A 13,812-nucleotide genomic window follows, 5' to 3' on the forward strand; every position below is an offset into this window, starting at 1 on the left:
GGGTGAGTGAGAGTGAAGAGACGGGTGAGTGAGAGTGAGGAGACGGGAGAGTGAGGAGATGGGTGAGTGAGAGTGAGGAGACGGGAGAGTGAGGGGACAGGTGAGTGAGAGTGAGGAGACGGGTGAGTGAGAGTGAGGAGACGGGAGAGTGAGGAGATGGGTGAGTGAGAGTGGGGAGACGGGTGAGTGAGAGTGAGGAGACGGGTGAGTGAGAGTGAAGAGACGGGTGAGTGAGAGTGAGGAGACGGGAGAGTGAGAAGACGGGTGAGTGAGAGTGAGGAGACGGGTGAGTGAGAGTGAGGAGACGGGTGAGTGAGAGTGAGGAGACGGGTGAGTGAGAGTGAGGAGACGGGTGAGTGAGAGTGAGTAGACGGGTGAGTGAGAGTGAGGAGACGGGTGAGTGAGGAGACGGGTGAGTGAGAGTGAAGAGACGGGTGAGTGAAAGTGAGGAGACGGGAGAGTGAGGAGATGGGTGAGTGAGAGTGAGGAGACAGGAGAGTGAGGAGACAGGTGAGTGAGAGTTATGAGACGGGTGAGTGAGAGTGAGGAGACGGGAGAGTGAGGAGATGGGTGAGTGAGAATGAGGAGACGGGTGAGTGAGAGTGAGGAGACGGGTGAGTGAGAGTGAAGAGACGGGTAAGTGAGAATGTGGAGACGGGAGAGTGAGGAAACGGGTGAGTGAGAGTGAGGAGACGGGTGAGTGAGAGTGAGGAGACGGGTGAGTGAGAGTGAGGAGACGGGTGAGTGAGAGTGAGGAGACGGGTGAGTGAGAGTGAGGAAACGGAAGAGTGAAGAGACGGGTGAGTGAGAGTGAGGAGACGGGTGAGTGAGAGTGAGGAGACGGGTGAGGGAAAGTGAGGAGACGGGTGAGTGAGAGTGAGGAGACGGGTGAGTGAGGAGACGGCTGAGAGAGAATGAGGAGTTGGATGAGTGAGAGTGAGGAGATGGGTGAGTGAGGAGATGGGTGAGTGAGAGTGGGGAGACGGGTGAGTGAGAGTGAGGAAACGAGAGAGTGAGGAGACGGGTGAGTGAGAGTGAGGAGACGGGTGAGTGAGAGTGAGGAGACGGGTGAGTGAGAGTGAGGAGACGGGAGAGTGAGGAGATGGGTGAGTGAGAGTGAGGAGACGGGTGAGTGAGAGTGAGGAGACGGGAGAGTGAGGAGACGGGTGAGTGAGAGTGAGGAGACGGGTGAGTGAGAGTGAGGAGATGGGTGAGTGAGAGTGAGGAGACGGGAGAGTGAGGAGATGGGTGAGTGAGAGTGAGGAGACGGGTGAGTGAGAGTGAGGAGACGGGAGAGTGAGGAGACGGGTGAGTGAGAGTGAGGAGACGTTTGAGTAAGAGTGAGGAGATGGGAGAGTGAGGAGATGGGTGAGTGAGAGTGAGGAGATGGTGAGTGAGAGTGGGGAGACGGGTGAGTGAGAGTGATGAGACGAGAGAGTGAGGAGACGGGTGAGTGAGAGTGAGGAGACGGGTGAGTGAGAGTGAGGAGACGGGTGAGTGAGAGTGAGGAGACGGGTGAGTGAGAGTGAGGAGACGGGAGAGTGAGGAGATGGGTGAGTGAGAGTGAGGAGATGGGTGAGTGAGAGTGAGGTGACGGGAGAGTGAGGAGACGGGTGAGTGAGAGTGAGGAGACGGGTGAGTGAGAGTGAGGAGATGGGTGAGTGAGAGTGAGGAGACGGGAGAGTGAGGAGATGGGTGAGTGAGAGTGAGGAGACGGGTGAGTGAGAGTGAGGAGACGGGAGAGTGAGGAGACGGGTGAGTGAGAGTGAGGAGACGGGTGAGTAAGAGTGAGGAGATGGGAGAGTGAGGAGATGGGTGAGTGAGAGTGAGGAGACGGGTGAGTGAGAGTGAGGAGACGGGTGAGTGAGAGTGAAGAGACGGGTGAGTGAGAGTGAGGAGACGGGAGAGTGAGGAGATGGGTGAGTGAGAGTGAGGAGACGGGAGAGTGAGCAGACAGGTGAGTGAGAATGAGGAGACGGGTGAGTGAGAGTGAGGAGACGGTAGAGTGGGGAGATGGGTGAGTGAGAGTGAGGAGACGGGTGAGTGAGAGTGAGGAGACGGGTGAGTGAGAGTGAAGAGACGGGTGAGTGAGAGTGAGGAGACAGGAGAGTGAGGAGACGGGTGAGTGAGAGTGAGGAGACGGGTGAGTGAGAGTGAGGAGACGGGTGAGTGAGAGTGAGGAGACGGGTGAGTGAGAGTGAGGAGACGGGTGAGTGAGTGTGAGGAGACGGGATGAGTGAGAGTGAGGAGACGGGTGAGTGAGGAGACGGGTGAGTGAGAGTGAAGAGACGGGTGAGTGAGAGTGAGGAGACGGGAGAGTGAGGAGATGGGTGAGTGAGAGTGAGGAGACGGGAGAGTGAGGAGACAGGTGAGTGAGAGTGAGGAGACGGGTGAGTGAGAGTGAGGAGACGGGAGAGTGAGGAGATGGGTGAGTGAGAATGAGGAGACGGGTGAGTGAGAGTGAGGAGACGGGTGAGTGAGAGTGAAGAGATGGGTGAGTGAGAGTGAGGAGACGGGAGAGTGAGGAAACGGGTGAGTGAGAGTGACGAGACGGGTGAGTGAGAGTGAGGAGACGGGTGAGTGAGAGTGAGGAGACGGGTGAGTGAGAGTGAGGAGACGGGTGAGTGAGAGTGAGGAGACGGGAGAGTGAGGAGACGGGTGAGTGAGAGTGAGGAGACGGGTGAGTGAGAGTGAGGAGACGGGTGAGGGAGAGTGAGGAGACGGGTGAGTGAGAGTGAGGAGACGGGTGAGTGAGGAGACGGGTGAGTGAGAGTGAGGAGAAGGATGAGTGAGAGTGAGGAGACGGGTGAGTGAGGAGATGGGTGAGTGAGAGTGAGGAGACGGGTGAGTGAGAGTGAGGAGACGGGTGAGTGAGAGTGAGGAGATGGGTGAGTGAGAGTGAGGAGACGGGTGAGTGAGAGTGAGGAGCCGGTTGAGTGAGAGTGAGGAGACGGGAGAGTGAGGAGATGGGTGAGTTAGACTGAGGTGACGGGTGAGTGAGATTGGGGAGACGGGTGAGTGAGAGTGATGAGACAAGAGAGTGAGGAGACGGGTGAGTGAGAGTGAGGAGACGGGTGAGTGAGAGTGAGGAGACGGGTGAGTGAGAGTGAGGAGACGGGAGAGTGAGGAGATGGGTGAGTGAGAGTGAGGAGACGGGTGAGTGAGAGTGAGGAGACGGGAGAGTGAAGAGACGGGTGAGTGAGAGTGAGAAGACGGGTGAGTGAGAGTGAGGAGATGGGTGAGTGAGAGTGAGGAGACGGGAGAGTGAGGAGATGGGTGAGTGAGAGTGAGGAGACGGGTGAGTGAGAGTGAGGAGACGGGTGAGTGAGAGTGAGGAGACGGGAGAGTGAGGAGACGGGTGAGTGAGAGTGAGGAGACGGGTGAGTGAGAGTGAGGAGACAGGTGAGTGAGAGTGAGGAGACGGGAGAGTGAGAGTGATGAGACGGGTGAGTGAGAGTGAAGAGACGGGTGAGTGAGAGTGAGGAGACGGGTGAGTGAGGAGACGGGTGAGTGAGAGTGAGGAGACGGGTGAGTGAGAGTGAGGAGACGGGTGAGTGAGAGTGAGGAGACGGGAGAGTGAGGAGATTGGTGAGTGAGAGTGAGGAGACGGGAGAGTGCGGAGATGGGTGAGTGAGAGTGAGGAGATGGGAGAGTGAGGAGATGGGTGAGTGAGAATGAGGAGATGGGTGAGTAAGAGTGAGGAGACGGGAGAGTAAGGAGATGGGTGAGTGAGAGTGAGGAGACGGGTGAGTGAGAGTGAGGAGATGGGTGAGTAAGAGTGAGGAGACGGGAGAGTAAGGAGATGGGTGAGTGAGAGTGAGGAGACGGGTGAGTGAGAGTGAGGAGACGGGTGAGTGAGAGTGAGGAGACGGGAGAGTGAGGAGACGGGTGAGTGAGAGTGAGAAGACGGGTGAGTGAGAGTGAGGAGACGTGTGAGTGAGAGTGAGGAGACGGGTGAGTGAGAGTGAGGAGACGGGAGAGTGAGGAGACGGGTGAGTGAGAGTGAGGAGACGGGTGAGTGAGAGTGAGGAGATGGGTGAGTGAGAGTGAGGAGACGGGTGAGTGAGAGTGAGGAGACGGGTGAGTGAAAGTGAGGAGACGGGAGAGTGAGGAGACGGGTGAGTGAGAGTGAGGAGATGGGAGAGTGAGAGTGAGGAAACGGGTGAGTGAGAGTGAGGAGACGGGTGAGTGAGGAGACGGGTGAGTGAGAGTGAGGAGATGGGTGAGTGAGAGTGAGGAGACGGGTGAGTGAGAGTGAGGAGACGGGAGAGTGAGGAGATGGGTGAGTGAGAGTGAGGAGACGGGAGAGTGAGGAGACGGGTGAGTGAGAGTGAGGAGACGGGTGAGTGAGAGTGAGGAGACGGGTGAGTGAGAGTGAGGAGACGGGAGAGTGAGGAGATGGGTGAGTGAAAGTGAGGAGACGGGAGAGTGAGGAGACAGGTGAGTGAGAGTGAGGAGACGGGTGAGTGAGAGTGAGGAGACGGGAGAGTGGGGAGATGGGTGAGTGAGAGTGAGGAGACAAGTAAGTGAGAGTGAGGAGACGGGTGAGTGAGAGTGAAGAGACGGGTGAGTGAGAGTGAGGAGACGGTAGAGTGAGGAAACGGGTGAGTGAGAGTGAGGAGACGGGTGAGTGAGAGTGAGGAGACGGGTGAGTGAGAGTGAGGAGACGGGTGAGTGAGAGTGAGGAGACGGGTGAGTGAGTGTGAGGAGACGGGTGAGTGAGAGTGAGGAGACGGGTGAGTGAGGAGACGGGTGAGTGAGAGTGAAGAGACGGGTGAGTGAGAATGAGGAGACGGGTGAGTGAGAGTGAGGAGAAGGGTGAGTGAGAGTGAAGAGATGGGTGAGTGATAGTGAGGAGACGGGAGAGTGAGGAAACGGGTGAGTGAGAGTGAGGAGACGGGTGAGTGAGAGTGAGGAGACGGGTGAGTGAGAGTGAGGAGACGGGTGAGTGAGAGTGAGGAGACGGGTGAGTGAGAGTGAGGAGACGGGAGAGTGAGGAGACGGGTGAGTGAGAGTGAGGAGACGGGTGAGGGAGAGTGAGGAGACGGGTGAGTGAGAGTGAGGAGACGGGTGAGTGAGAGTGAGGAGTCGGGAGAGTGAGGAGATGGGTGAGTTAGACTGAGGAGACGGGTGAGTTAGAGTGGTGAGACGGGTGAGTGAGAGTGATGAGACGAGAGAGTGAGGAGACGGGTGAGTGAGAGTGAGGAGACGGGTGAGTGAGAGTGAGGAGACGGGTGAGTGAGAGTGAGGAGACGGGAGAGTGAGGAGATGGGTGAGAGAGAGTGAGGAGACGGGTGAGTGAGAGTGAGGAGACGGGTGAGTGAGAGTGAGGAGACGGGTGAGTGAGAGTGAGGAGACGGGAGAGTGAGGAGATGGGTGAGTGAGAGTGAGGAGACAGGTGAGTGAGAGTGAGGAGACGGGAGAGTGAGGAGACGGGTGAGTGAGAGTGAGGAGACGGGTGAGTGAGAGTGAGGAGATGGGTGAGTGAGAGTGAGGAGACGGGAGAGTGAGGAGATGGGTGAGTGAGAGTGAGGAGACGGGTGAGTGAGAGTGAGGAGACGGGTGAGTGAGAGTGAGGAGACGGGAGAGTGAGGAGACGGGTGAGTGAGAGTGAGGAGACGGGTGAGTGAGAGTGAGGAGACAGGTGAGTGAGAGTGAGGAGACGGGTGAGTGAGAGTGAGGAGACGGGTGAGTGAGAGTGAAGAGACGGGTGAGTGAGAGTGAGGAGACGGGTGAGTGAGGAGACGGGTGAGTGAGAGTGAGGAGACGGGTGAGTGAGAGTGAGGAGACGGGTGAGTGAGAGTGAGGAGACGGGAGAGTGAGGAGATTGGTGAGTGAGAGTGAGGAGACGGGAGAGTGCGGAGATGGGTGAGTGAGAGTGAGGAGATGGGAGAGTGAGGAGATGGGTGAGTGAGAATGAGGAGATGGGTGAGTAAGAGTGAGGAGACGGGAGAGTAAGGAGATGGGTGAGTGAGAGTGAGGAGACGGGTGAGTGAGAGTGAGGAGATGGGTGAGTAAGAGTGAGGAGACGGGAGAGTAAGGAGATGGGTGAGTGAGAGTGAGGAGACGGGTGAGTGAGAGTGAGGAGACGGGTGAGTGAGAGTGAGGAGACGGGAGAGTGAGGAGACGGGTGAGTGAGAGTGAGGAGACGGGTGAGTGAGAGTGAGGAGACGTGTGAGTGAGAGTGAGGAGACGGGTGAGTGAGAGTGAGGAGACGGGAGAGTGAGGAGACGGGTGAGTGAGAGTGAGGAGACGGGTGAGTGAGAGTGAGGAGATGGGTGAGTGAGTGTGAGGAGACGGGTGAGTGAGAGTGAGGAGACGGGTGAGTGAAAGTGAGGAGACGGGAGAGTGAGGAGACGGGTGAGTGAGAGTGAGGAGACGGGAGAGTGAGAGTGAGGAGACGGGTGAGTGAGAGTGAGGAGACGGGTGAGTGAGGAGACGGGTGAGTGAGAGTGAGGAGACAGGTGAGTGAGAGTGAGGAGACGAGTGAGTGAGAGTGAGGAGACGGGAGAGTGAGGAGATGGGTTAAGTGAGAGTGAGGAGACGGGAGAGTGAGGAGACGGGTGAGTGAGAGTGAGGAGAAGGGTGAGTGAGAGTGAGGAGACAGGTGAGTGAGAGTGAGGAGACGGGAGAGTGAGGAGATGGGTGAGTGAAAGTGAGGAGACGGGAGAGTGAGGAGACAGGTGAGTGAGAGTGAGGAGACGGGTGAGTGAGAGTGAGGAGATGGGAGAGTGGGGAGATGGGTGAGTGAGAGTGAGGAGACAAGTGAGTGAGAGTGAGGAGACGGGTGAGTGAGAGTGAGGAGACGGTAGAGTGAGGAAACGGGAGAGTGAGAGTGAGGAGACGGGTGAGTGAGAGTGAGGAGACGGGTGAGTGAGAGTGAGGAGACGGGTGAGTGAGAGTGAGGAGACGGGTGAGTGAGTGTGAGGAGACGGGTGAGTGAGAGTGAGGAGACGGGTGAGTGAGGAGATGGGTGAGTGAGAGTGAAGAGACGGGTGAGTGAGAATGAGGAGACGGGTGAGTGAGAGTGAGGAGACGGGTGAGTGAGAGTGAAGAAATGGGTGAGTGAGAGTGAGGAGACGGGAGAGTGAGGAAACGGGTGAGTGAGAGTGAGGAGACGGGTGAGTGAGAGTGAGGAAACGGGTGAGTGAGAGTGAGGAGACGGGTGAGTGAGAGTGAGGAGACGGGTGAGTGAGAGTGAGGAGACGGGAGAGTGAGGAGACGGGTGAGTGAGAGTGAGGAGACGGGTGAGTGAGAGTGAGGAGACGGGTGAGGGAGAGTGAGGAGACGGGAGAGTGAGGAGACGGGTGAGTGAGAGTGAGGAGACGGGTGAGTGAAAGTGAGGAGACGGGAGAGTGAGGAGACGGGTGAGTGAGAGTGAGGAGACGGGAGAGTGAGAGTGAGGAGACGGGTGAGTGAGAGTGAGGAGACGGGTGAGTGAGGAGACGGGTGAGTGAGAGTGAGGAGACGGGTGAGTGAGAGTGAGGAGACGGGAGAGTGAGAGTGAGGAGACGGGTGAGTGAGAGTGAGGAGACGGGTGAGTGAGGAGACGGGTGAGTGAGAGTGAGGAGACGGGTGAGTGAGAGTGAGGAGACGGGTGAGTGAGTGTGAGGAGACGGGAGAGTGAGGAGATGGGTGAGTGAGAGTGAGGAGACGGGAGAGTGAGGAGACGGGTGAGTGAGAGTGAGGAGACGGGTGAGTGAGAGTGAGGAGACGGGTGAGTGAGAGTGAGGAGACGGGAGAGTGAGGAGATGGGTGAGTGAAAGTGAGGAGACGGGAGAGTGAGGAGACAGGTGAGTGAGAGTGAGGAGACGGGAGAGTGAGGAGATTGGTGAGTGAGAGTGATGAGACGGGAGAGTGCGGAGATGGGTGAGTGAGAGTGAGGAGATGGGAGAGTGAGGAAATGGGTGAGTGAGAATGAGGAGATGGGTGAGTAAGAGTGAGGAGACGGGAGAGTAAGGAGATGGGTGAGTGAGAGTGAGGAGACGGGTGAGTGAGAGTGAGGAGATGGGTGAGTAAGAGTGAGGAGACGGGAGAGTAAGGAGATGGGTGAGTGAGAGTGAGGAGACGGGTGAGTGAGAGTGAGGAGACGGGTGAATGAGAGTGAGGAGACGGGAAAGTGAGGAGACGGGTGAGTGAGAGTGAGGAGACGGGTGAGTGAGAGTGAGGAGACGTGTGAGTGAGAGTGAGGAGACGGGTGAGTGAGAGTGAGGAGACGGGAGAGTGAGGAGACGGGTGAGTGAGAGTGAGGAGACGGGTGAGTGAGAGTGAGGAGATGGGTGAGTGAGAGTGAGGAGACGGGTGAGTGAGAATGAGGAGACGGGTGAGTGAAAGTGAGGAGACGGGAGAGTGAGGAGACGGGTGAGTGAGAGTGAGGAGACGGGAGAGTGAGAGTGAGGAGACGGGTGAGTGAGAGTGAGGAGACGGGTGAGTGAGGAGACGGGTGAGTGAGAGTGAGGAGACGGGAGAGTGAGGAGATGGGTGAGTGAGAGTGAGGAGACGGGTGAGTGAGAGTGAGGAGACGGGAGAGTGAGGAGACGGGTGAGTGAGAGTGAGGAGACGGGTGAGTGAGAGTGAGGAGATGGGTGAGTGAGTGTGAGGAGACGGGAGAGTGAGGAGATGGGTGAGTGAGAGTGAGGAGACGGGTGAGTGAGAGTGAGGAGACGGGAGAGTGAGGAGACGGGTGAGTGAGAGTGAGGAGACGTTTGAGTAAGAGTGAGGAGATGGGAGAGTGAGGAGATGGGTGAGTGAGAGTGAGGAGACGGTGAGTGAGAGTGGGGAGACGGGTGAGTGAGAGTGATGAGATGAGAGAGTGAGGAGACGGGTGAGTGAGAGTGAGGAGACGGGTGAGTGAGAGTGAGGAGACGGGTGAGTGAGAGTGAGGAGACGGGTGAGTGAGAGTGAGGAGACGGGAGAGTGAGGAGATGGGTGAGTGAGAGTGAGGAGATGGGTGAGTGAGAGTGAGGTGACGGGAGAGTGAGGAGATGGGTGAGTGAGAGTGAGGAGACGGGTGAGTGAGAGTGAGGAGACGGGTGAGTGAGAGTGAGGAGACGGGAGAGTGAGGAGACGGGTGAGTGAGAGTGAGGAGACGGGTGAGTGAGAGTGAAGAGACGGGTGAGTGAGAGTGAGGAGACGGTAGAGTGAGGAAACGGGTGAGTGAGAGTGAGGAGACGGGTGAGTGAGAGTGAGGAGACGGGTGAGTGAGAGTGAGGAGACGGGTGAGTGAGAGTGAGGAGACGGGTGAGTGAGTGTGAGGAGACGGGTGAGTGAGAGTGAGGAGACGGGTGAGTGAGGAGATGGGTGAGTGAGAGTGAAGAGACGGGTGAGTGAGAATGAGGAGACGGGTGAGTGAGAGTGAGGAGACGGGTGAGTGAGAGTGAAGAGATGGGTGAGTGAGAGTGAGGAGACGGGAGAGTGAGGAAACGGGTGAGTGAGAGTGAGGAGACGGGTGAGTGAGAGTGAGGAGACGGGTGAGTGAGAGTGAGGAGACGGGTGAGTGAGAGTGAGGAGACGGGTGAGTGAAAGTGAGGAGACGGGAGAGTGAGGAGACGGGTGAGTGAGAGTGAGGAGACGGGTGAGTGAAAGTGAGGAGACGGGAGAGTGAGGAGACTGGTGAGTGAGAGTGAGGAGACGGGTGAGTGAGGAGACAGGTGAGTGAGAGTGAGGAGACAGGTGAGTGAGAGTGAGGAGACGGGTGAGTGAGAGTGAGGAGACGGGAGAGTGAGGAGATGGGTGAGTGAGAGTGAGGAGACGGGAGAGTGAGGAGACGGGTGAGTGAGAGTGAGGAGACGGGTGAGTGAGAGTGAGGAGACGGGAGAGTGAGGAGATGGGTGAGTGAAAGTGAGGAGACGGGAGAGTGAGGAGACAGGTGAGTGAGAGTGAGGAGACAGGTGAGTGAGAGTGAGGAGACGGGAGAGTGGGGAGATGGGTGAGTGAGAGTGAGGAGACAAGTGAGTGAGAGTGAGGAGACGGGTGAGTGAGAGTGAGGAGACGGGTGAGTGAGAGTGAGGAGACGGGTGAGTGAGAGTGAGGAGACGGGTGAGTGAGTGTGAGGAGACGGGTGAGTGAGAGTGAGGAGACGGGTGAGTGAGGAGACGGGTGAGTGAGAGTGAAGAGACGGGTGAGTGAGAGTGAGGAGACGGGTGAGTGAGGAGACGGGTGAGTGAGAGTGAGGAGACGGGTGAGTGAGAGTGAGGAGACGGGTGAGTGAGAGTGAGGAGACGGGAGAGTGAGGAGATTGGTGAGTGAGAGTGAGGAGACGGGAGAGTGCGGAGATGGGTGAGTGAGAGCGAGGAGATGGGAGAGTGAGGAGATGGGTGAGTGAGAATGAGGAGATGGGTGAGAAAGAGTGAGGAGACGGGAGAGTAAGGAGATGGGTGAGTGAGAGTGAGGAGACGGGTGAGTGAGAGTGAGGAGACGGGTGAGTAAGAGTGAGGAGACGGGAGAGTAAGGAGATGGGTGAGTGAGAGTGAGGAGACGGGTGAGTGAGAGTGAGGAGACAGGTGAGTGAGAGTGAGGAGACGGTAGAGTGAGGAGACGGGTGAGTGAGAGTGAGGAGACGGGTGAGTGAGAGTGAGGAGACGTGTGAGTGAGAGTGAGGAGACGGGTGAGTGAGAGTGAGGAGACGGGAGAGTGAGGAGATGGGTGAGTGAGAGTGAGGAGACGGGTGAGTGAGAGTGAGGAGACGGGTGAGTGAGAGTGAGGAGACGGGAGAGTGAGGAGACGGGTGAGTGAGAGTGAGGAGACGGGTGAGTGAGAGTGAAGAGACGGGTGAGTGAGAGTGAGGAGACGGTAGAGTGAGGAAACGGGTGAGTGAGAGTGAGGAGACGGGTGAGTGAGAGTGAGGAGACGGGTGAGTGAGAGTGAGGAGACGGGTGAGTGAGAGTGAGGAGACGGGTGAGTGAGTGTGAGGAGACGGGTGAGTGAGAGTGAGGAGACGGGTGAGTGAGGAGATGGGTGAGTGAGAGTGAAGAGACGGGTGAGTGAGAATGAGGAGACGGGTGAGTGAGAGTGAGGAGACGGGTGAGTGAGAGTGAAGAGATGGGTGAGTGAGAGTGAGGAGACGGGAGAGTGAGGAAACGGGTGAGTGAGAGTGAGGAGACGGGTGAGTGAGAGTGAGGAGACGGGTGAGTGAGAGTGAGGAGACGGGTGAGTGAGAGTGAGGAGACGGGTGAGTGAAAGTGAGGAGACGGGAGAGTGAGGAGACGGGTGAGTGAGAGTGAGGAGACGGGTGAGTGAAAGTGAGGAGACGGGAGAGTGAGGAGACTGGTGAGTGAGAGTGAGGAGACGGGTGAGTGAGGAGACAGGTGAGTGAGAGTGAGGAGACAGGTGAGTGAGAGTGAGGAGACGGGTGAGTGAGAGTGAGGAGACGGGAGAGTGAGGAGATGGGTGAGTGAGAGTGAGGAGACGGGAGAGTGAGGAGACGGGTGAGTGAGAGTGAGGAGACGGGTGAGTGAGAGTGAGGAGACGGGAGAGTGAGGAGATGGGTGAGTGAAAGTGAGGAGACGGGAGAGTGAGGAGACAGGTGAGTGAGAGTGAGGAGACAGGTGAGTGAGAGTGAGGAGACGGGAGAGTGGGGAGATGGGTGAGTGAGAGTGAGGAGACAAGTGAGTGAGAGTGAGGAGACGGGTGAGTGAGAGTGAGGAGACGGGTGAGTGAGAGTGAGGAGACGGGTGAGTGAGAGTGAGGAGACGGGTGAGTGAGTGTGAGGAGACGGGTGAGTGAGAGTGAGGAGACGGGTGAGTGAGGAGACGGGTGAGTGAGAGTGAAGAGACGGGTGAGTGAGAGTGAGGAGACGGGTGAGTGAGGAGACGGGTGAGTGAGAGTGAGGAGACGGGTGAGTGAGAGTGAGGAGACGGGTGAGTGAGAGTGAGGAGACGGGAGAGTGAGGAGATTGGTGAGTGAGAGTGAGGAGACGGGAGAGTGCGGAGATGGGTGAGTGAGAGCGAGGAGATGGGAGAGTGAGGAGATGGGTGAGTGAGAATGAGGAGATGGGTGAGAAAGAGTGAGGAGACGGGAGAGTAAGGAGATGGGTGAGTGAGAGTGAGGAGACGGGTGAGTGAGAGTGAGGAGATGGGTGAGTAAGAGTGAGGAGACGGGTGAGTGAGAGTGAGGAGACAGGTGAGTGAGAGTGAGGAGACGGTAGAGTGAGGAGACGGGTGAGTGAGAGTGAGGAGACGGGTGAGTGAGAGTGAGGAGACAGGTGAGTGAGAGTGAGGAGACGGTAGAGTGAGGAGACGGGTGAGTGAGAGTGAGGAGACGGGTGAGTGAGAGTGAGGAGACGTGTGAGTGAGAGTGAGGAGACGGGTGAGTGAGAGTGAGGAGACGGGAGAGTGAGGAGACGGGTGAGTGAGAGTGAGGAGACGGGTGAGTGAGAGTGAGGAGACAGGTGAGTGAGAGTGAGGAGACGGTAGAGTGAGGAGACGGGTGAGTGAGAGTGAGGAGACGGGTGAGTGAGAGTGAGGAGACGTGTGAGTGAGAGTGAGGAGACGGGTGAGTGAGAGTGAGGAGACGGGAGAGTGAGGAGACGGGTGAGTGAGAGTGAGGAGACGGGTGAGTGAGAGTGAGGAGACGGGTGAGTGAAAGTGAGGAGACGGGAGAGTGAGGAGATGGGTGAATGAGAGTGAGGAGACGGGTGAGTGAAAGTGAGGAGACGGGAGAGTGAGGAGACTGGTGAGTGAGAGTGAGGAGACGGGTGAGTGAGGAGACGGGTGAGTGAGAGTGAGGAGACGGGAGAGTGAGGAGATGGGTGAGTGAGAGTGAGGAGACGGGAGAGTGAGGAGACGGGTGAGTGAGAGTGAGGAGACGGGTGAGTGAGAGTGAGGAGACGGGTGAGTGAGAGTGAAGAGACGGGAGAGTGAGGAGATGGGTGAGTGAAAGTGAGGAGACGGGAGAGTGAGGAGACAGGTGAGTGAGAGTGAGGAGACGGGTGAGTGAGAGTGAGGAGACGGGAGAGTGGGGAGATGGGTGAGTGAGAGTGAGGAGACAAGTGAGTGAGAGTGAGGAGACGGGTGAGTGAGAGTGAAGAGACGGGTGAGTGAGAGTGAGGAGACGGTAGAGTGAGGAAACGGGTGAGTGAGAGTGAGGAGACGGGTGAGTGAGAGTGAGGAGACGGGTGAGTGAGAGTGAGGAGACGGGTGAGTGAGAGTGAGGAGACGGGTGAGTGAGTGTGAGGAGACGGGTGAGTGAGAGTGAGGAGACGGGTGAGTGAGGAGACGGGTGAGTGAGAGTGAAGAGACGGGTGAGTGAGAATGAGGAGACGGGTGAGTGAGAGTGAGGAGACGGGTGAGTGAGAGTGAAGAGATGGGTGAGTGAGAGTGAGGAGACGGGAGAGTGAGGAAACGGGTGAGTGAGAGTGAGGAGACGGGTGAGTGAGAGTGAGGAGACGGGTGAGTGAGAGTGAGGAGACGGGTGAGTGAGAGTGAGGAGACGGGTGAGTGAGAGTGAGTAGACGGGAGAGTGAGGAGACGGGTGAGTGAGAGTGAGGAGACGGGTGAGTGAGAGTGAGGAGACGGGTGAGGGAGAGTGAGGAGACAGGTGAGTGAGAGTGAGGAGACGGGTGAGTGAGGAGACGGGTGAGTGAGAGTGAGGAGACGGATGAGTGAGAGTGAGGAGACGGGTGAGTGAGGAGATGGGTGAGTGAGAGTGTGGAGACGGGTGAGTGAGAGTGAGGAGACGGGTGAGTGAGAGTGAGGAGATGGGTGAGTGAGAGTGAGGAGACGGGGGAGTGAGAGTGAGGAGCCGGTTGAGTGAGAGTGAGGAGATGGGAGAGTGAGGAGATGGGTGAGTTAGACTGAGGAGACGGGTGAGTGA

Source organism: Lampetra fluviatilis, chromosome 39 (genome assembly GCF_964198595.1).
Source record: "Lampetra fluviatilis chromosome 39, kcLamFluv1.1, whole genome shotgun sequence".
Taxonomy (NCBI): Eukaryota; Metazoa; Chordata; class Hyperoartia; order Petromyzontiformes; family Petromyzontidae; genus Lampetra; species Lampetra fluviatilis.